General features: G+C 52.1%; 1 protein-coding gene across 2 annotated transcripts in view; it reads right to left on the minus strand.

The window, feature by feature from the left end:
- Positions 1 to 22,929, minus strand: part of ZNF423 (zinc finger protein 423) — a 346,122-nt gene that overhangs the window by 288,651 nt on the left and 34,542 nt on the right. The window lies entirely within an intron of this gene.

A 22,929-nucleotide genomic window follows, 5' to 3' on the forward strand; every position in this document is an offset into this window, starting at 1 on the left:
TCACAAATCAATCACAGCACTGCCTCGAATCAGATGCAGAGTCAGATTCTTTCTCTACACAGAGCTACAGGCCATTACTGTCTATAATCAGAGTATCCACTTGAGATAAAGCCATGTGGCCCTCACAGAAGTAGAGTGAAGACCCAGACCTCTCCCTGGTCCTCCAGACACTGACCTCCTACCAAGAGCCCCTCAGATCACCACTGAGATGTGAAGGCTTTCTCGATTATTCCAAGAAACAAACAAGACACTCTCAGAGGTTGGCACAGCGTGGGGTGCTATCCTCTACACTGAGCGCTGACAGACAGACCTCAGGACACGCTGGAGGCGATTCTCCCGTGGTCGGCAGTCCTGGGCCAGCGACGCCACAGTGCAACTCACCTCTCCACTCTACCCCAAGCCCACAGAACCGAGCTGGGGAGGGACGGGGTGTCCCCGCCACCCCACGTCCTGCTGCGTGAGATGAGGCGGGTGGAGGTGGTGGCCACGCACTAGGAGAACACGGGAGAAATTCTATACAGCATAATAAAACTCTCATCCTGGAATTAATCCCAGTCTGGGGCATGTAATAATATTAAAGCTGGGTTATAGACTTTGTAAAATGGAACTCTGTTTAAGCCAAAAATGTGCATACGCAGTATTTTTCAGATTTAACGGGCTCTGAAGTTCTGCACACGTGCGTGCCGAAGCCACCACGTACCCCCCAGTTCTCTCTGCAATGTCGCTGTCTCTCCGCGGGCACACACAGTGAGCCAGGCCCTGCACCCAGGGTGTTTACTCCCGGTCATCAGACTTTGAGAGGTGACAGGACAGGCCTGAGGTCCTACGCTAGAAAGAGTCCGTACAGAGTTGGGGCCGAAACCCATGGCTGTCCATCTCGAAGGCTGCTGGTGTGTCCACCTGAGACACAGAGGACCCTATCCAGAATCCTAGCAACTGGGGGCTAGAGAGCAGCAGCCCACCCCGCCCTTCAGAAGGCAGGGACACAGCATGCAGGGCAGTTGGCCTGGGGGAGAAACAAGCAGGCTGGCTTACAGTCAGACGCTGGGTTCAAATCCCAGTCCTGCCTCGAACTAGCTGTATACATGTGTGCACACTAAGTCGTTTCAGTCATATCTGACTCTTTGCGACCCTATGAACTGTAGCCCGCCAGGCTCTTCTGTCCCTGGGATTTTTCCAGGCCAGAATACTGCAGTGGGTTGCCATTTCCTCCTCCAAGGGATCTTCCTGACCCAGGGATCAAACCCGCATCTCATATGTCTCCTGCATTGGCAGGTGGATTCTTTACCATTCGCGCCACCTGGGAAGCCCCTAGCTGTATGACCATGAGTAAACTGTTTACTCTCTAGGCTTCAGTTCTCCCATCTCAAAAACACAGGCAAAAATGGTACCTAAGCCACAGATTATTGGGAAGATTCCATGGGATGATGGTTGTCATCCACTGGAACAGAGACTCAAGCACTCAGGTGGGTTTATTGCCGAGACTAGAACAACTCTTGGAATTAACAAGTCCAGCCCAGCATGGCCCCGCCTCTGTTTTATCCTCTACCCCTGATCTTTCCCCCTCCCCACAGAGCCTCGCAGGACAGGTTTTCTTTTAACCTTTAGAAACAGCTTGCCCAGGAGGGCACATCCACGTCACTGAGCAGAGGCCAAGGATTGCTAACCAAGAGCCCTCTTTCCCAGGTTTGCATCCTAAGAGGAGAAATCAGCATCTGAGACACTGAAATGCAGAGATGATCTGGATTGGGATCTGGGTTGTTTGACTTAGCCAGTTACAGCTGGGGTGGGGTTTTCAAATATGCAGCTTTGTAAATATGAATTAAGACCTTGAGTCAGACAAAACTGATATTACTCACTAGGCTGATTGCAGCCAAATAGCCTCCGAAACACAGGCGGATAACACTAGAACGATCAGAAGCAGGCCGTGCATGAAAGGAGCAGCAGCTTTCATGGCTACACCTAAAAATCAGTTTCTTTCACATTTCACTGTTTACTCACTTTAAAATGGAATATAGGTATTGCTTCTATTAAGAGGTTGCTGCCAATGTGTAAGGTCACCATGGTACCATTTCATAGAACACTTTCAACAAGACCTGCCTTGGGTCCCTAGACCTTGTCAACCACAAACTCCAAGACTTGAATGCAAGGTTCCCAGTTCTCCCTTTGCCCTCAACGTACTCCCAGTATCAGGGTAAAAGACCCCACGTTTGGGCAACTCAGTGTTCCTTGGTTGGGAAGTGTGACTTCCCAAGTCACTGAACTGGAGGGTGTCCCCAAGATGCCCAGTCCCTCCCTCCATAAGATCTGACTTCCACCTTCATGGGAAGGAGAAGGAGAAAACACCTGCTCTTTTGGAGCTCTTGGGAGGACTCAAGCTTCTGTTTCTGGGGACAATAAGCCTGCAGAGGTGGGAAGAGGGGGAGAGCAGACCAATGCCCTGGCTGGGGAGTTTCAAAGTGGCAAATGTCATTACGGACAAACAGCCGCATCACACACCAGCACCCCCAGAACTACACCCCTCTCAGCGAGGAAGCCCACAGGCCAACTCGCCTAGTGACATGGGCACGAACGCGCTTTCTGAAAACTGTTGGCCCACATCTTTTTGAAGGTATAAATACACTGTCATTTATAGATTCTTGATGAGAAGAAGGAACGCCCAACTCCACCACCACCATCACGCAGCCCTGCACTAGCCGACACTGAACGTGAGAAGGTTCTCCTCCCCTCCAGCTGGCCTTTTCTGCCCAGGCAGGTCTCTTCAACAACAAGATAACTGGCAGGGGCAGCACGCACAGAGGAAGGAAGGCCTGCCCTACAGCTGGAGCCAGGCACTTGCTGGGGGAGTGGGGCAGGGAGGCTGAGCCATCCCCAAAGCGGAGTTCCACTAGAGAAGCACAATGAACACGGAGGGGTAAGCATCACAGAGAAAATTTGATCAGCTCAACGTCCAGTACAGACAACACCCAGAGGGGCTGCCCAGCTGGTGAGGGGAGCTTGGCGCTTTCTGGGGACTTCCGCAGACTCCAGACTCTAACTTTTTAATTTATAAGATACTTGGCATCACTGAGGCCAAAACACACACCCCCAGCCTTGCCCAGTCTTGAGGGAAACACAGGGAGACCCACTCCTGTGGGTGATGGGCATCTGCAAGCATGGGGCGGGCCATGTAAGGCCAGTGGGTACACAAAGGGAGTGGAGGAGGGGGGACAAGTGTGTAAACATGGGGAGGGGGCCCACAGTAAGTGTGAACACACAGGCCGGGGGTGCAGCTGCAAGTGTGTACACACGGGGGGGACACATGCAAAGTCTGCCTGCAAGGCACAGAGGTATAGGGCTTATGCTCACATGGAAGAGGACACAGAGCATTCACCGTGGTTCCTGGAGTGTGTTAAGAAAGATTCTGAGGCTGTCTCAGGGCTTCTGAGGAATCAAAATTCCGTGTTCTCTCTCTGCTCTAGGGTCACAAGTTGCAGATGGCTGACTACCCCGTGGGTGTATACACCTGTGAGCCCCACCAGACGCTGTCTCCCCAGCTCAGCAGCAGGTTCGTAAGTGACCACAGCCCCCCTACTCTGGGAGCACCCGCAGCCTGCCCTCTGTGCACCTTGATGACCGTCGATGAGATGCCAGTGAGACCCAAAGCCTGTGTGTTCAGCCTCTGGACTTCAGGAAGCCAGCAGCAGGGGCAGGTGGTGCTAAGGGCACGTGTTCCTGGCCTGGGAAGAGGGTGCTCTCCCCAGGGCTCCCCGTTACCTTGAAGATGCGGAAGAGATGGGGAAGGGGAAAGAAAGGGAGGCAGGGGGCCGTGGGGAGGGCTGGCAACAACCTGGCCGAGGGCAGTGCTGTGGGACTGCTCAAAATCAGGCCGGGTCTGGGCGGACAGACAAGGTGCAGGGAAGAGGCAAGAACGTTCAAGTGTGAGAACCGAGGCAGGCAGTGTCAGGAGTGAACGAGAGTGACAAACAGAGCGGGCATTGAGCCGAGGGCCAGAGAGGCCTCCAGCAGGGCCAGCAGAGCCCAGGAGGCCCCCTCCCCTTCCCCAGACCCACACTAGGCCAGCTGCTCAGCCTGTCTTTGAGAATCTGAGAAGGCCCTGTCCCTGGCTGTAAGTTTCTGGATATGTACACAGCTGGGCACTTTTCTGGGGAAAGGATCCATAGTTTTCATCACAAAGATCTAAAACAACCGCCCCTCCCCTGCCAAAAAGATTTTATTTGAGGAGGCTTCTCAGCTGGCCTCACCTCTGGCTAGTGTTCTCAGGGTCTTAAGCGACCACTCCATGCTTTCTGGCTTTGGGCCCAGGGCCATCTTAACCTTAGGGAAGGGTGGGCCCACCCTGGCCTGACAAAGACTCCCTAGAGGCGTCCCTGCCCAGCGGAGGTGCAGAGCCCGGCAAGGAGCACATGGCTGCCTCTGCTCATCCCTAGGGAGACCCTCTTACCCACACCAGGCCAGGGCCCAGGAAAGTAAAGGACACACTGAGAGCCCAGACTCTCCTTATCAAGCATAAACTGCAGCATCACTCCTGCCTTGATACCAAACAAACTCAACAAACAAAAAAGTGAAAAGCAGAAAAGACCACTGTATATGGAGGGACGAGCTGCGCACCGCACAAGCGGCCCAGCAGAGGTGGGGAGAGAGGGTTGAACTTAGCCCGCAGTCTGTCCACTAAGCAGTGTGTCCTGGTGCAGAGCTATGAATGCCCAGAGGAGGCGGGACCCCTTGCTTTTACACAAAGGCATGCTGCTGCTGCTGCTGCTAAGTCGCTTCAGTCGTGTCCGACTCTGTGCGGCCCCATAGACGGCAGCCCACCAGGCTCCCCCATCCCTGGGATTCTCCAGGCAAGAACACTAGAGTGGGTTGCCACTTCCTTCTCCAATGCATGAAAGTGAAAAGTGAAAGTGAAGTTGCTCAGTCGTGTCTGACTCTTAGCAACCCCATGGACTGCAGCCTACCAGGCTCCTCCATCCATGGGATTTTCCAGGCAAGAGTACTGGAGAGGGGTGCCATTGCCTTCTCCACACAAAGGCACAGCTGGCCTTTTTTCTAATTCACACAGATGTGCTGTAGAGCATAGCCCATGGCCAGCTCTGGCATGAGGCTTGGGGCCAAATGACCATGGTTGGGGGCAAGCAAATCCAGCCAGTAGGCCCACACTCTCCCAGGTTCCTCTCCAGTGGGGATGGGGATGGGGAGGGGCTGGGGGTGGGGGTGGGGGCGTCACGGAATGGAATAGTATAGGCTCCTTGTAGCCAAAGCTAAAGCCACCTGAGCCCACAACACCAGCCCCCTCACGAAGGTCAGACCCTCAGAGGAGCCCAGATCTCATGACAGGGTCACATCACAAACCCATTTATTTAACTTCATGATTCCCTGGCCACTTCCTGAAAAGAGAAGAAACTAACACTTCAAATGGTGCCATGGTCCTCCATGAGCACTCACACAGAGCAGGGTGCAAGGAGGGCTGAGACTCTATGTACCACACCCCGGCCACCTGAGCACCTCACCACCAGGAGGACAGGTCTAGGACTCAAGGCAATCTATTTCTGCTCTAAAGGCAGAAAAGGAAGAGGAATTAAAGAGGCTCTTGATGAAGGTGAAAGAGGAGAATGAAAAAGCTGGCTTAAAACTCAACATTCAAAAAACTAAGATCATCGCATCCAGTCCCATCATTTCATGGCAAATAGATGGGGAAAAAGTGGAAAACATGGCAGATTTTATTTTGGGGGGTTCCAAAATCACTAGACAGTGAAATTAAGACACTTGCTCCTTGAAAGAAAAGCTATGACCAACCTAGACAGCTTATTAAAAAGCAGAGGTATCACTTTGCCGACAAAGGTCCATATAATCAAAGCTATGGTTTTTCCAGTAGTCATGTATGGATGTGAGACCTGGACCATAAAGAAGGACAAGTGCCAAAGAATTGATGCTTTGGAACTGTGGTGCTGGAGAAGACTCTTGAGAGTCCCTTGGACAGCAAGGAGAGCAAACCAGTCAATCAGAGAAAATCAACCCTGAATATTCATTGGAGGGACTGATGCTGAAGCTTCAGTACTTTGGCCACCTGCTGCAAAAAGCCAACTCATTGGAAAAGACCCTGATGCTGGGAAAGATTGAAGACAGGAGGAGAAGGGGGTGACAGAGGATGAGATGGTTGGATGGCATCATCAGCTCAAAGGACATGCTGCTGCTGCTGCTAAGTCATTTCAGTCATGTCCAACTCTGTGCAACCCCATACACGGCAGCCTACCAGGCTCCCCTGTCCCTGGGATTCTCAAGGTAAGAACACTGGAGTGGGTTGCCATTTCCTTCTCCAATGCATGAAAGTGAAAAGTGAAAATAAAGTCACTCAGTCATGTCCAACTCTTAGCAACCCCACGGACTGCAGCCTACCAGGCTCCTCCGTCCATGGGATTTTACAGGCAAGAGTACTGGAGTGGGTTGCCATTGCCTGCTCCGCTCAAAGGACATAAGTTTGTGCAAACTCCGGGAGACACTGAAGGATAGGGAAACCTGAAATGCTGCAGTCCATGGGGTCGCAAAGAGTCAGACACAACTGAATGACTGAACAACAACAAAGCAAAGAAATATATTGGATTGGCCAAAAAGTTGATTCATGTTTTTGGTACAATCTTATGGGAAAACCCAAAAGAACCTTTTGGCCAATCCAATATAAACCTGGGGGAATCTAAAGCAGCTCCACTTGGCCCCACCCAGCCCTACTTTGGATCCTGCCTGTAGGCCCAGGGCTTCAAGCCTCTTGCCCAAGCTCCCAGGGTCATCCTGACCACCAGCTACATAACCACCACTGTCCACCTCCTCAAGACCCTCTCCCTGACACCCTGGCCCTGGCCTTCAGTGAGCCTCATCATGCAGCAGCGATTTGCCAAAGACAGATGCCTTAGGATCAAATCCCCATCTGGCACGGACTGATATGTGACATCGGCAGATGAAGGAACCTCTCTGTGCATAATCTACCTGCAAGGTAGCATAAAATAAGAAGGTTTTAAGAAAGCACACGGTCCTGAGCCCAATATCAAGGTGCCCGGCAAAGAAAAATGACTATATAGCATAATGTGCTGTTTTCAGTGTATTCTCAGTCCCATTAGGGAGACCCCCCACCTCTCCTCTTCCTCCCATCTGCCAGCTCCTTTGACACAAGAGGCAATGTATCAGCGACACTAGGAACAACAATCACTTATGCTCTTCATGCACATTTCCATGTTTATGTTTAATCTTCCCGATGGCCGGACAAAGGGTGATGGTGTCCATCTCAAAGGGGAAACCAGGGCCTAAATGATTTTTCTAAAAACTGAGCTAAATTATACAAGCAATGGAAGTAGAGCTCAGATTTGCAGCCAAATCTCACGTGGCCCCAAAGCTTGCACACTACCGCCAACCCACCTGCCTCTCAGCCTGTGCTGAATACACGGTAATTGACGGCCTGAGCTTCCCAGGCCTTCTGTGCCCTCTCAGAAAAGTCACAGCTGATGGGGAAGGGTGGGGTTGAAATGACTCCTCTTTTGGAACCCTCCAGAGACCAGCCTGAGTGTGCCAGCCTAGGGCAGACTCCCCTGCTCCCCAGGGCCTGGATTCTGCCTCAGTCTTGGTTCCCCATTCCTAAGGCAGGGGTAATAAAATTCCATTTGTTGTGAAGACAAAGTGAAATAACACACGTGAAGAGCTTAGTCTGGTGCCTGGCATACAGCAAGAACACTGAAAAGGACTATCGTGTCTGTGCCCCCAGCAAGTCCACTCAGGGTGGGGAGTTTCCTGTAAATTCCCTGTGGGGTCCCGCCTGCTGCCTAAACACTTGGAGGGCCCCAGGCCCCCCAGGATGCCCTCATATTGAATCCCGCCTCTCCCTGAGGTTAGTGTCCCTGTTCGTATATATATATTTCATTTCATACAGTCTCCCCTGCACAGACTCGTTAACCAGAAACACACAGCATATAAATGTGAATTTATGACGGGGTCTGGCTCCCACATCCTGTTTCAGTGGCCAGCCTGGCTTCTCACCCACCAGCTGTCCAGCTCTGATGGAAGGTGACCGAGCCGAGCACACACTCTGCCATGCACGGAGGGGCCGTGACAACATCCCACACAAAGGGTGCGTGGAAGCAGCCTGTTGAGTACTAGGGACATGAAGGTGGGCACTAAGGCCCCCGGGTCAGGGAACATCAGCCTGGCGTCCCTGCCCCCCCAGATAGCACCCGCCCAGATCTATTCGCTGTTTAGTGTGGGGAAAAAAGAGAGAGTAGACCAGAGTTCCACTCTCTAGCCTTGTTTCCACTTGCATTTAAAAAGAAGCACCATAAAGTAAGAGACTATGTTTTTTATGACCCCTTAACAACTTCTTCTCTGTGCTAACATACTATAAATAAACATCAGTATCTTGTTACACATGTGGTTTATCTTTGACACAAGCAAAGAGGAAACTGAGTCTGCCATTGAAAACTGGTGTGTGTGTGCATGTGCATGTGGGTATGCGTGTGTGCGTTAGTGTTTTCATTTCATTTTCAACACACAGACCATCTTTTTCTTCATACCAAAAGCCCCAAGCCTTCCCCAGGAATGAACTGTAAGGACCATTTCCAAACACGCTGTAATTCCATAGGGATGTCCCAGGGGTAGGGGCAATCATAACTCTTTACAGTTTAAGAAGTCGATGCTTTTCGTAAGTCTGATTTGGGAGCGGGGTATTTCATTAGCACAGATGTGGCCCCCAGCTCAGCCCCACTGCCCACCCACCATGGTCATAACACACGTGGAGGCCTCCAGGAGGTCCTGAGCACCTCCATCTGGCAGCTGGTCTCCCCAAGACAGGCCTCACATCATCCAAACCTGCCCAAGGTTCCCGAGGGGATGAGCATCTCGGGGTAGGGTGGGAGCTTCTCCAGCTCCCTGAGGTCCCCAGGACTGGCAGGGCCTCCCCAGACCTCCCCCAGGAGCTTGGCCGGTTCACACTCCTCAAGCAAGTGTGGCAGACGCTGTTCTCCACATCAACTTCCTCCTTCTACTTAAATACCTTATCTTCTAACCTCCTTCTAAGCAGTGCTACTCACGAAATCACACATTCTGGTGTGGTAGTAACAAATTTTCTAATAGCTATTAGAACAAACATATAAAGTAACATTTTCCTAAGAGTAGAATAAATATATACAGAATGAAGGGAAAACAAACAAACAAAAAATGTCATTCCCCTATCAACCACCTGTATCGCCACAGGACTCAGGGATGTGGAAGGTCACATCTGGGGAAAACAGGTTTGGATGGTGCTAGGTGACCTCTGATAAAGCAATGAATGGGCAGGGGGCATACCGCTTCACGTCCTCCCACCCCAAAACTGCATCACAGCTGTCCTATACAGACTCTCCAGAAATCCACCCAGCCCATTTAAGTTCACTTAAGGGTAGTGCTGAGCAGAGGAAGGCCGTTGTTGTTGTTGTTGTTGTTTAGTTGCCAAGTTGTATCCGACTCTTTGCGATACCATGGACTATAGCCCAGCAGCCGCCTCTGTCCATGGGATTTCCAGGCAAGAATACTGGAGTGGGTTGCCATTCCCTTCTCCAGGGCATCTTCCCAAGCCAGGGACCGAACCTATGTCTCCTGCATTGGCAGGCAGATTCTTTACCACTGAGTGACCAGGGAAGCCAGAGGATGGAAGGAGACATGCCAACTACAAACCCCCACCGCCCAAGGTGGAGCTCATGGGCCCACCAGTGCCTTGAGCGGGAGATGGAAAATCTGGGCAAGTCAGTAGCTTCCCAAGTGTGCCTGCATGCACCTCCTTGCATGAGGCAGGGCCCGAGCACAGGGGCCTCACCAGCCTGGGACCACTGCCCAGTGCAAGCACCTGGCTGAGCCGGGGGGCAACCAGCCTCAGGAAGTCGCAGCAGGGAGCCCCACCAAAGGCAAGGCCCCAGAAAGGGCCAGTGAGACTGCAAGGGATGTAGCTGAAGGCAGGCGGCCCGCAGCCCCCAGGCCCCGAGGCTGGTAAAGAGCCCTGGAAGGAAGCGCGGCGCTGGGGAGGGGGTGCACTGAGCCCTTCCTACCCCCAACCACATCTGTCTCATCCCACAGTCCTGAGAGGCCCGAAGCCTGCCAGATGTGGGCCGCCCATGGGGACTGAGTTCATTTTCCCCGCGTCCTATGATAATACTTGGCTGTGTTTATTTAACTTTTTGCTTTGGATGGAGAGGAGATGGGCCAGGAAAATCAGTTTGGCTCCCTTGGATCAAAACATCACAGCCCACACATCATGCGAGGACACCCACACAGAGAAGCTCCCCCTGCACCATCCAAAAAAACACATCTGGGCCGCTGCTGGCAGGGGCTGGCCCCGGGCTCTCGGAAGGCTGCTCAGTGCAGAGCAGGGCGGCTGAGCTGCTATACACACCCGGCTTGGCCAGCCAGGGCCAGGCGCCCCGCAGCATCCATTGTCGCACTCGCAACCAGGCCCAAAGGCTCAGAGAGCTTTCAGGTGACCCGCGGTGCAGCTCCTGGGGAGGGGAACCAAAATTCACAGCCAGGCCCCTCCCTGCCCCCAGGCCCTGAGGAAGGTGAGAGAAAGATGGAGGACGACAGGAAGAAAGGAATGTCCTCAAGGAAGGCTCGCGAGGGCCCAGGTGCCCGTCCTGCACCTGCATGTACAGACGTGGCCGCAGACCTTTGTACATGCCCTGGCTCCTGGGGGACCTCCGGGATGGTTCACACACCCGTGCCCCCTGCTCTTGCGGACTGCTTTCAGGGCCACTACCAAGGCCTATGGCCCCTGAAGCATCTCCCAAGGCTGGCAGTATGGTCCAGTAGCCTGCAGCAGGACTGGCCACCGGGGGCCCACCGCAGGGCAAACACAGGAGCTCCCCCGCTGCCCATCAGGCAGGCTCAGCCATGCAGCTGAAGGATTGAGGCCTTCCCTCAGGCCTCCTCTCACATTCGCCCCCAGCCGACAGCCCACCCCACTTTCTCTTTCACCCTCAGCTCCTTCCCTTGCTGAGAAGGGGCACCCACATAGCAAAGTCCTTCCTGGGCCCCACCTCCTGCAAACAGCACTCCTTGCCCCCTGGAGAGGAACATCCTGAAGACCCATCCACCCATCACGGGAAGAGGCCCACAGACACCCTGGGCAGCCAGGGCCACGTGGGCAGGGGGTCCTGGGGACCTGCAGACTAGCCTGGAAGCCGGGGCATGACCCTTGCTCACAGGCTCCTCTCCCCACTGTGGACGGCCACTGAGGGGATTCCGTAACACGGAGCTCAGCGCAGAACCCTGGTCCTGCCCTGCCACACCCTGCTCTCTGGTCTGGGTGCCTCCGTCTGCACTCTTCTTCACGCCTCTGCAAGGAAGTTCATCACTGTATTTCCCTGTCGGGAAACTCCAAGAGCTGAGAGCACAGGCTTTGTAATCGGGCAGACCTAGGCTCCAAGGCCTGGTTCCAACACTAACGAGCCGGGCGAAACCAGGCAGTGGTTTACTGCCATCCTTGGGTTTCTCTAGGTCAAATGGGGTGACACGAATATCAAGCCCTAGGAAGTACTGCGAGGCAAGGAGATGATGCGGGAGGATGCAGAGCACAGCATCAGTAAAAGCCCGTAAACGGTGCCCACCCAGGGGCACTGGTAGTGACCGTCTTAGCTCAAGAGGCCAGCCAAGGTCCCCCCAGGAGCGTTCACATGGACATTTACTGCATTCGACACACATTCTCAGCCAGAAGGAATCATATCTGCTTCTGGGGGATGGGCAACAGTGTGTCGCGTGTCACAGAAGAGAAAGGTGAGGTCGGAGGGGTGAAGAGCCTGCAGGTCACAATTGGGTGTCCCCCAGCCTAGTCCAGACTCCAAGGCTGGGCTCTTTCCACAGTCCTGCCAGATCACCCTTGCTGTTAGCATGGCCCACTGTGCTAGCCACTGCTGATCATGCACTCCAGTTTAGGGGTGTGTGGGGGACAGTGGCAGCACCCTAAGAAGCTAAAGCAGTCGGTACTTCCTTACCGGTACCGGAACGGAGAACTGGGCAGCAGTCATCTCACTATAAGGCTTAAAAGTGTCCACAAGCACACTGAAGACCTGGGACAGGTGGAGAGCAGGCGCCCTCATCGGGGCGCCCAGGCACCAGGCAGGAGGCTAAGCACGTTGAGGGCATTTGTTTGTTTACTCTTCACAGCCCCTTCATCCCAATCACCATGAGAAAACTGAGGCTTGAGAATCATAAATGACTTGTTCAGAGTCATGCAGGCTTGAGAACCGTAAATGACTTGTTCACGGTCACGCAGCTGCAGACTGGGGAAGCCAGTCACCCAGCTCTGCCATTCCAGTCCTCACCACTCTCGCTGTCGCGCTCATCACCTTCAGAACAACCTTCAGCGTCCTCTGCCTGCGTCCACCACCACCCCCTCCTGCCAGCCCCTCTGCCCGCAGGGACCCTTTCCCAGCTCACACAGCCGTGCGCCAGCGCATGCATCTGCAGGCCCTCCTGCCTCCAGGCCATTGCTACTGGTGCAGCCATCACCTAGAACGCCCCTCTCCATGTTGGAGGCCCCCCCTGATCTCCACTATCCATTGCAGACCCCTGCATAAGTAGATCCCCTCCCCCCCACCCCTCCTCCTCCCTTTTCAGTGCCCCACTCAGCTGGGGTCCCTGAGCATGTGAGGCAGCCCTGGGCTGTGAGCTCCTCCAAGCCAGGACCCCACCCTACATCCTTCTCTAGCCAGGGAGCACTTGTTACCGCTGGTTAAAGTGAATTCATCCCAAGCCCTGGCTTTTTAACTTTTTTAATTCCCCAGATTGTAGAGGGGGGGAAAATTTTTAAACACAGGTGGGCACACAAAGCAATATAAAACTGTCCCTTGATGCCCCCTTGGACATGCCCCAGGTATTCTGGAGTGGCTGGCCTAATGGAACACTTTCTATGCATTACGTTTTCTTTTTCTTTAAACAAAAGTGGGATCCCAGTCATGTCGTTATGGCACCCGGGTGTGCAGGGCAGCTCTGGAAAGCCGGCCAAAAGAAATCCATGGGCCCAGGGAGAGGTGGCCAAGGAGGGGTACCAGGGTGATGGGGGGGTCTTGAAACCACATCTTAGGAGGGAAAGCAAAGGAATGGACGTGTTCAGCCCAGAGGGGCAGGCTCAGGGGGACACCAGAGCTGTCTTCAGGCATCTGAAGGGCTGTCATGGGGAAGAGGGACAGAGCTTGCTATGTGGCCTCAAGGGGTCAAACCGGGACCAACCAGTAGAAGTCACTACCGGGAGATTTCAAGGAGGAATAGATAGGATTCCCTCAGCAGAGGCTGCAAGGGAAGGTCCACTCGGGAGGTAGTGAGGCTGCTGGCGTAGGAGGGGGTCAAGCAGATAGGGAGACACCAGGGAAATTCAAGGCTCAGCTAGAAGAAGTTACAGTTGACCTTGACAGGCTTCTCTAGACCAGAATCTCAAATGGCCTCAGGAGGACCAGAGGTGAATATGGAGGGGGAAGGGAGAGAGAGTTGGGCTGTCAGTGACCCACCCCGCAGCCAGTCAAAGCTGCCACCCAGAGTATGCTCAGTAGTTCCGATCTTCTGACTTTTCTGAGAAAGCCAGAGGTCTGAATATTTATATGAATCATTGCAACTTTTAAACAAGCCCAGTAAATTTCTTCACTGACTCGCATCACTGACTCAATGGACATGAACTTGAGCAAACTCTGGGAGATAGCAGAGGACAGGGAAGCCTAGATCACAAAGAGTCAGACACGACTTGGCGACTGAACAACTGTAAACTTGTCACAGGCCAGACAGCATCTTTGCCCTGCATGCTGGAGACCCCTGGACTAACAGGGAACTCACAGGACACATGAGGCAGCTGAAAGGGAAGGGCCTCAAAGAGCAGCCATCCTCACAGGGACAGAATGGGTTAAGGCATGGTTTGGCTCTCTGCTTCACTCCAGGGCTGCAGCTGGCCTCCAAGCCCCCCTGGAGGCTCTGTCAGCTGCCCAGCCCCCGTCCAAACTGCCTGCCTTTGCCACCGAGCCTGGAACCCCAGATCTGGGAACAGGACAGCTGCCCTGGGGCTGGCTGGCCACAGCCAGCCAGGGAGAGATTACGTTCCCCAGGCCCCGCTGAGAACCATTTGCTCATCTGGGATGGATGCCACAGGGGCAGAGAAGCAGACCCTTGTGCCCACTCTCCTCTCCCTCTCCCCCTACAGCTCCTGGCCTGCGGAAAGGGTGAAGACCTCCAGAGGCACAATCACCGAAACGGTGACAAGTATGATTGTTCACTGAGCGTGAACACCAACAACCGGACTGGGTGTTTACACATGATGGGGGTTCATATAACCCTCGCAGGCTTAATCCTCACAGTCACCCTGCGGGGAAGCTTTTAACCATCCTCACTTCACAAGCGAGGAAACCTTGGATAGGTCAAGACACTCACCCATGGTCACACAGCCAACAAGTGGCAGAGCTAGGATTCAAACCTGGTTTATCCAACTCTCTAAAACCCCACATGACACCACTGGGCTCCCAGGCATCCACATACTCTCCCCACCTGGTTATGCTCCATGGGGTCCAGGTCCCTGGGGCCTGACTGGCTACAGGAAGGGAGAGGACAGAGTCAGTGTACCAGCATAGAGTGGGATGTGCTAGACTGAGATGTTGAGCTGCAAGTCCTAGAGGGGCATCCACAGCAGATGAACAGTGTCTTGTAAGAAATGGGGGGTGGGGGTGGGGCTGGGGTTAAGGCTAGCAGCTCCAGCTTCTGGACAAGACCCCCATGGCCCCAGGGGTAACCTCAGGACTGGTCCCATCACTGTTCCTGGAATTGAGCACCCCAGTGATTCTGACGTCACCCCAAGTTCAGAGCCTTGGGTCCAGCACAATGTTCTTGAAGCACAGCAATAATACCTGGGAAATCTCAAGTTGGATGGGCTGGTTTCTTTTTTTCAAAAACACATTAAAATAAATACACAGGTATTCAAACCTAAAATGTTTGTGCTACCCTTGGGAAGAGCCGTGGGGGCCGGGAGCAGGCTCTAGGAAGCTGGCTGGGTTTCTTCTTCATCTGATGCTGGTTACACAGATACACTCAGTTGATGAAACTTCCCTGAGCTGAACCCTTATGACTGGTACGTGAAACTTTAACAATAAAAATGTACGTGCATGTGTTAGTCACTCAGTTGTGTGCAACTCTTTGCGACCCGATGGACTGTAGCCTGCCAGCATCCTCTGTCTATGGAGTGCATAGCCATTCCCTTCTCCAGGGGATCTTCCCAAGCCAGGGATCGAACCTGGGGCTCCTGAACGCAGGTAGATTCTTTACCTTCTGAGTCACCACAGCTGCAGGTTAACAATAAAAAGCGAACTTAAAAAGCACTGAGGAAGCGCTAAGTTAACCAATTTGAAATCATGTCTAACAGACTGGAAAAAGAGAGGAGAGAGAACACACATTATTCATACGTGTGCACGTACATGGAACCGCTTTGGAACGAGGCACAAGAATCGAGTAACACCAGCGGCCTCTAGGGAGGGGAAGTGGATGGTTGGAGGTGTATTTCATTTTGTGCCTTGTGCGTTTATTCGCAATTTTTTTTTAATGTTTATATGTATTCTACTTTAAAGTCCCCTGCCGTACCACCAGGGGTACCCAAGGTGCATTTTGGGAAGCAGTGCTATGTCAGCCCCTCTTGGTCCCCTCCCAGGTCTGGCCCTACTAGGCTGAGGGACTTTGGGGAAACTCCTGTGCTTTTTGGCACCCGTGTCCCATGGGCACTGCCACACGGGGTTTCCCAGGGGGTCCCTCCCAATCCTGGTGCCCTGGATGTCATCACTGGATGAATCCGACTCCATGGCCCAGAGCTAGCCTAATGGGCAACTGCCTCCTCCACCTTCAGCCCTCCCTGACCCTTATCCCAGACTTCAGGACCTTCCAAGACAGTGACAACCCACCAGGGCCACATGAAAAGTCAGGCAGGGTGTTGCCCACCAGGTACCCACCACCCCAACCTCTGATTCAGCACCCTCCTTGTGCCCTAAGGAACCATCTCTCATCCACTTGGACCTTGATGGATCGTCAGTCAAAATGTTCTGCTCCCCCGGGCACAGCCAGGCTAGATGCTCAGACCTTCCCAGAGATGGATCCTTGAGCAAAGTAACACAGGAGATAGAACCGGCGGGGGCTCTTTGACTGCAGGGGCAGCTCCCTGAAGACAACAGCCATTCCATCTAGCTCCTCTCATCTCCGAAGCTACCCTGTCTGGGTCCTGTTTCTCCTCCTATTCATTCCATCAGCTCTCCCCTGTTGTTGCTGTTCAGTCACTAACTCGTTGTCCGATTCTTTGCAACCCCATGGACTGCAGCACGCCAGACTTCCTTGTCCATCACCAACTCCCAGAGCTTGTTCGAACTCATGTCCATTGAGTCGGTGATGCCATCCAACCGTCTCATCCTCTGCCGCCCTCTTCTCCTTTTGCCTTCAATCTTTCCTCAGGTGTCAGGGTCTTTTCCAATGAGTCGGCTCTTCCCATCAGGTGGCCGAAGTATTGGAGCTTCAGCTTCAGCATCAGTCCTTCCAATGAATATTCAGGGTTGATTTCCTTTAGGATGGACTGGTTGGATCGCCTTGAAGTCCAAGGAACTTTCAGGAGTCTTCTCCAGCACCATAGATCAAAAGCATCAATTCTTCAGCACTCAGCCTTTTTTAAGGTCTCCCTTATCCTCCCGTCAAACTTCATCCTAGCCTGAGTTGTCCAGAGCTCATTTTTGTCCTGTGTGACCACTGAACCCTGATGGACAGGAAAGTCATACAGTAGCTGAGATCATCGGGGTGGTCCCACCAACATCCCCCACCCAGAAACCCACCCTGAACAGAACAAGAGCTCTCTAGGCAGGAACCAGGGCTCCACACCCGTTCCCCCCACCTAAACTCCTCGTAAAGTCCAGAGGAGTCCTCACTCGGGCTTCCCGGGAAGAAGCTGCAGGAAGCAAACACCTCCTCACTCAAGGACATCAGCAGGGTAAGCTGAACCCCCACTTCCTCCTGGAAACCCCAGAGGAGGCAGGAAGCAACACGGCCAGGAAAGGCGTGCAGCTGTGCCCAGGGTCTAGTTAAAGGCTGCCAGGGGCCAAGAGCCGGGGCAGAGAAGGCCCTGGACCATGGTCACAGCCTGGCACTCGGCAGCTGTGAGACCTCAGGCCAGGCCAGTAACACAACGCTTTGAAGCACCACCTGGAACCTGGACGTGACCAATCCTCGAGGGGTAAATGAAGGGCCGGGCACGCCGTGAGCGCCACTAAGTCATACTTACTTCAGTCAACATGGTGTAGGGTCTGAAGGGCAAACACGACACAGCGGGGAGGCCCTCTCTCGAGTGGGCGGACTGAGGCTCAGACAGGAAACATGCCTGGTCCTGAGAACTTCCCGAATCTCCCTGCAAACCTCTGCATTTCCCCTAAACAACCAAATTAACTGGCCTGGCTATACAATTTGATTCAGACAGTTTTGTAAGCCAATACTGTAAAAAATTTAATTTTTTTAAAAATACACACACACAAAGAGCTCACAGGTCCAGTACCCCATTTCTCCACCCGCTTTGAACCCAGGAGCATGGCCCCAGATGGGGGGGTCTGAGGAAGGGAAGCCAGGCACGTGAGCTGGGAGGCAGGAGGAGACCAGACTTCCCTGGGAGTGTGGACGGCCAGACAGAAGGGACGGGAGGGGGCTGGGCCTCTTACGAAGCGGCCACAGAGCACGGGCTTCCCTTCTGCAGCCCAGCATCCTTCTGCGCACATGCAAGCCCCCTTCCCGAGCCACTGCACGTGGGGCAGCATGCTGTCAGGGCCTCAGGGTCTGGAATGAAACAAATCCAGGCCCACAGCTGGGTGACCTTCGGCAAGTTACCCAACCTCTCTGAACCTGTTTCCTCATCTGCAAAATGAGGACCGAAGAGCACCTACCTCAGGGGGAGAATAACGCTGCTTAGTAAAGGTAGCCATTATTTTTCTTAATTAATTTTTATTGGAGTACAGTTGATTTACAATGTTGTGTGAGTCTCTGCTGTACAGCAGAGTGAATCAGTTATACATATCCATATATCCACTTTTTTAGGTTATATTCCCATATAGATATTATCAACAAAACTATTAATATTATTATGTTTCTTGCCCTGACACCTGCAACTACTCCTGGAAAAGGAAAAAAATAAGAAGTCCCTGGGCAGCAACTGGACAGAGACAGATTCTGACAAACGGGCAGAACCAGAAGCACTCTGGGGTTTCCCAAACTTTGCTGAGCAGTGGGGCTCCCTGACCTTTCCATGAGAAGGCTAATGCATAACCCTAATTCATAAAAGGGGAAAGAGAACTAGGGGCCCAGCATCCTCCTTCTCAGCCTCCGTCTGGCTAGTCATCCAGGAACAGTGAGAGACTACGATCCAAGCTAACATCCCATTGGACAGACGGGGAAGCTGAGGCACAGGGAGGTGGTGCAACGAGGGCAAAGCCACACAGCCAACAGGAAACAGGGCTGGAGCAGGCGCTGTCACCGCGGCAGCTCATTTAACCCTCGGAGTGCTGGCAATGCTTGAGGCCTCCAGGGCCAGACAGATAACAGACAGGGGTGAGGAGGGCTGGTCGTGACACAACAGGAAGCGATGGGAACCGTGGCCTTCCACAGCCTCACGGAAACAGGCAGAGCCAGCCGATCCCTGCTGTGCAGGAACCAGGGCCAATGAGACCACATCTTTGGATTACTCTGAACAAACGCTATAAATCTGGATCGTTGTACAAATGTTTCTGAATTTTAAGTGTCACATTCTATTTCCCAACAAAGTTGCAGCCTGAGCAGCCAATAAGCAAAATACTCTGGCCCTGGATATGGTCCTTGGATAACCAGTTTGCAGCCTCCATTCTGGTATTTCAGCACAGGTCCTGAGGATGATTGTTGGCACTGAGTCGAAATGACATGAGAGGTGCTTGGAGGGTATCTTCCCCTACAAATCAGTGTCACACCCGGGTGGCTAAAATTCTACCATTAGCTGTTCATTCCTTTGAGTCAACAGGGCTTTCCCAGGATAGTCTTCTAAAGAAGAATCCAAGTGTTTGTCTAGAGGAGGGACCTAAGCCAACATTTCAGTTCCGGAAAAACAGAAATTAATAATCATCACAACAACAATAAAAACAATAATAATAATGAACTGAAACTGAGCAATAACTATGCTCAAGGCACTTTCCCCTGTACTGGGGGACACAGCTGTCTGGAAAGGTTTCTGAGAGCGAAGAAAAGCACAGGTCTATTTCAGATAAGGAGCTGCTAAGTGTGAAAGTCACTCAGTCGTGTCCGACTCTCTGTGACCCCATGGACTGTAGCTCACCAGACTCCTGTCCATGGGGTTCTCCAGGCCAGAATACTGGAGTGGGTAGCCGTTTAAGGTCCCCTCCAGAATATCACCCCAAGCCGAGATCAGACACTTGGTATCTTTCCAAAAGAGAAGCATCCACCACATTTGCCGTCTCAAAATAAGTCTGGCATCTTCCAGGGACAAAACTTTCAGCTGCCAAATAGCTGGGGCACGGCCGAGGCTCTGGCCACCTGACGTTCTGCGGGGAAGGGGGTGTGCATGGAGTCCTGGCAGCAGGGAGGGGAGGGCAGAGGGAGGCAGGAGCAAGTTTATCTCGACACTTTTCCCTAAAATGCTGATCTTAGGTCTAGACAACAGAAAAGACGCTGCTAAAATTACTAGGAAGTCTTTCCCCAAAAGGCATTTGGGTACATCTGATTTTAAAACACACTTGCAGAGGTCCACTCTCTCGGCTGGCCCCTCCTAGGCCTCCAGATGAGGACTCTGGGAAGGGTCTCCAAGATTATCAACTCCATAAAGAGACGAGGAGGCCAGGAGAGGATCTCCCAGGAGGCAGAGCAGAAATTGGAACATGGCTCCCCAATAACAACCCGGGGTTTGGACCCCACAGTCACAGGGACCACCATGTGACTTAGGCTGAATGAGAAGAGCTAAGTAGAGACACGCCGGCAAGGAGGAGGATTCTCAAGCTGAGCTGTGATCTTCAAGGTAGGAGAATTGGAGAAAGGGTAGTTCAAGAGCAAGAGAAAATAAAATAAAAAGAAGACCACCAGGCCATCCACCTATTCCAGTAGCTGTTACCTGCACAGGAAGTTATAATCCATCTGTCCTCTAACCCTATTAGGTAAGTAAGTAGCAAAGGATGGTTATCTCCATTTTTATCAAGGTTCAGAGAGGTTAAGACACTAATCCAAGATCACACAGCTGGCAGTACCAGGTCCTCTATCCGCCAACGTCTCTAACTATAGTTCCCAAACCTCCCTTCTCTGTGCTCCAACACACTGGCCATCCCAGTGTGCATCCAACGTGCCAAACTCTCTTGGGGATGACAAGCTGTGCACTATTAACAATACCACTAACACCCTTCCCCATGGCCAACCCACCGTCTTCACCAAGTTCCTCACAGTTCACTCTCAGCTCTACCACCCCTTTCCCTGGCAAGTGTGTGAAAGTCACCAAGTCATGTCCAACTCTTTGCAACCCCATGGACTATACAGTCCATGGAATTCTCCAGCCCAAAATACTGGAGTGGGTAGCCATTTCCTTCTCCAGGGGATCTTCCCAACCCAGGGATTGAACCCGGGTCTCCTGCATTGCAGGCAGATCCTTTACCAGCTGAGCCACCAGGGAAACCCTTCCCTGGGAATCCTTCTATCAATGTGAAATCCAATCTCCTTATCCCTTGACATACCTTCTGCTGAGTCGCATTGTAGCTTCACACCCACGGTCACCGTCCCTGTTCAACAAAGCTGCATAAAAGTCATCTGGAGGCACTGTTCAATCTCAGAGTCCTGGGCTCCACGCACAGAGATTTCTGATGCAGCAGCTCTGGGCTGAGGCCTGAGAGTCTGCGTTTCTAACAAGTTACCAGGAAACGTTGCTGCCAATCCTGTGCTATCCAATCCAGCAGCCACGAGCCTGCAGTGGCTATTTAAAATTAAAATTAATCAAAACTAAATAAAATTTAAAATAGTAGTTTTTCACCCACACTGGGCACAAGTGCTCCATAACCACACATGGCTTGTGGCTACCATATTGGACAGCACAGACCTAGAACATTCCCTGCATCACCGAAAGTTCTATAGCACAGACACCAAAGAGCACATACTTCTGTTAACCATAGGCTCATCTGTGTGAGGCTTTGATTACTGTCATCTCTTCCACAGGACTGTACCTTCCATGAGGACTTGGCCTAATATTAGATGAATGACGGATGGATGGATAGATTGTTGGTGAGGACTCTGGAAGGGGCAGGAACAACGCTGGGAGGCAGGCTCCCATTACACTTTGCCACCCTTGATTATCCTGCTAATGCTAAGTCATTTCAGTCGTGTCTGACTCTGTGTGACCCCGTAGACGGCAGCCCACCAGGCTCCCCCGTCCCTGGGATTCTCCAGGCAAGAACACTGGAGTGGGTTGCCATTTCCTTCTCCAATGCATGAAAGTGAAAAGTGAAAGTGAAGTCGCTCAGTCGTGTCGGACTCTTAGCGACCCCATGGACTGCAGCCTACCAGGCTCCTCCGTCCATGGGATTTTCCAGGCAAGAGTACTGGAGCGGGGTGCCATTGCCTTCTCCGATTATCCTGGTGGAGCATAAACCCTCTACTCCATCCCATAGCCCGTGTCCCCAGATATGAGCAGCAGAAGACTGGCCCCCAAGGTGCCAGATGACCATGCCTAACCAAGAGCAAAGCTGTGTCAGAAAAGAAAGTCAGCTCTTAGCGGCCCTTACTATTTTGAGTTCCTGGATGCCTAGCAAACATGCGCTGACAACCTGCCTTTAATAGCCCCAGTTCTGAGTGTCTTAAAGACATTTCCAACTAAGTAACCCAAATAAATTTAGCAACTTTTTTTTATAAGGAGAAATAATTAAAGAACAGATGGTGTTGCTTACTTTGAAATTTTTGCTCTAAAATAGATTTTGTGTGCACCTTGGTTGGAGTTCAACTTCTCCCCCCTCTCCTCCGTGTGTCAGAAAAGGAGATCAGCTCACTAATTACCTGGCTGTCTTTTCCCTACAAGATCCCAATTTAAGAATCTCGTTTCATTCTAAGAAAATTAATTCAAAATGCCAAATAATTTAAAAATGTATTAAGATTCCCCTTAGACTAGAAAGCAAAAAGGAGCTTTCATTTGTCTGCTAAAAATCACCTTGGGTAGTTGAAGAGAAGTTTAGCTCTTAAGACTGGATCCCCAGAATTGAGCTTTTGGCAAAGCTATTGGTTCCATATGTCCACAAAATGTTCCATTTAAAATATATGTGCTTTTAAATTGGTCTCTGACCATTTCTCTGCCATGGTCTCTAACCACTCCACGCATTTTCCCAACCCTTGGAGCCTTGTTCTCCTCGGAAGCTAGACGCTTTTATTTGCATTGGAGGTAACCTATTTCCAACATGCCAAAACCTGTTCACTTTCAAAGCCACTTTTGGAGATTTTATAGCCTGAAATGGAATAAAATTTAAATTTAATAAAATTTGAGACCGAACCACCCCCCCCCAAAAATGAACTGGTTTAAAAGCCAGCTACCCAGACGTTGAAGAAAATATTCTGAGAAAGCCCCACAGGGCGGAGGGGGAGAAAACCAGACCATCGACAGCCTGCCAAATGTCATTTGGGGCTGGTTTTAGAGGAGAACCAGAGCTGGGGATGCAATGCAATTATTTAAATCCAGAAAGAAAAATGTTTGCTCCGAAATTTGGCAGCAGCTGATTGCCTCTGATTCTTCTTGTTTTCAACTGATTCCATGCATGAGTAGGGGAAGTTTCCAGCCCAGAAGGGCACATCCGACAAGGCTGTCACACCTGGCCTGGAGCTGCAGCAAGTTGAAAGGTCCGGGTATTTTTTTATCGGATGAACTGAGTTTCACGCTAA

The sequence above is a fragment of the Bubalus bubalis genome, chromosome 18 (assembly GCF_019923935.1).
Source record: "Bubalus bubalis isolate 160015118507 breed Murrah chromosome 18, NDDB_SH_1, whole genome shotgun sequence".
Lineage (NCBI taxonomy): Eukaryota > Metazoa > Chordata > Mammalia > Artiodactyla > Bovidae > Bubalus > Bubalus bubalis.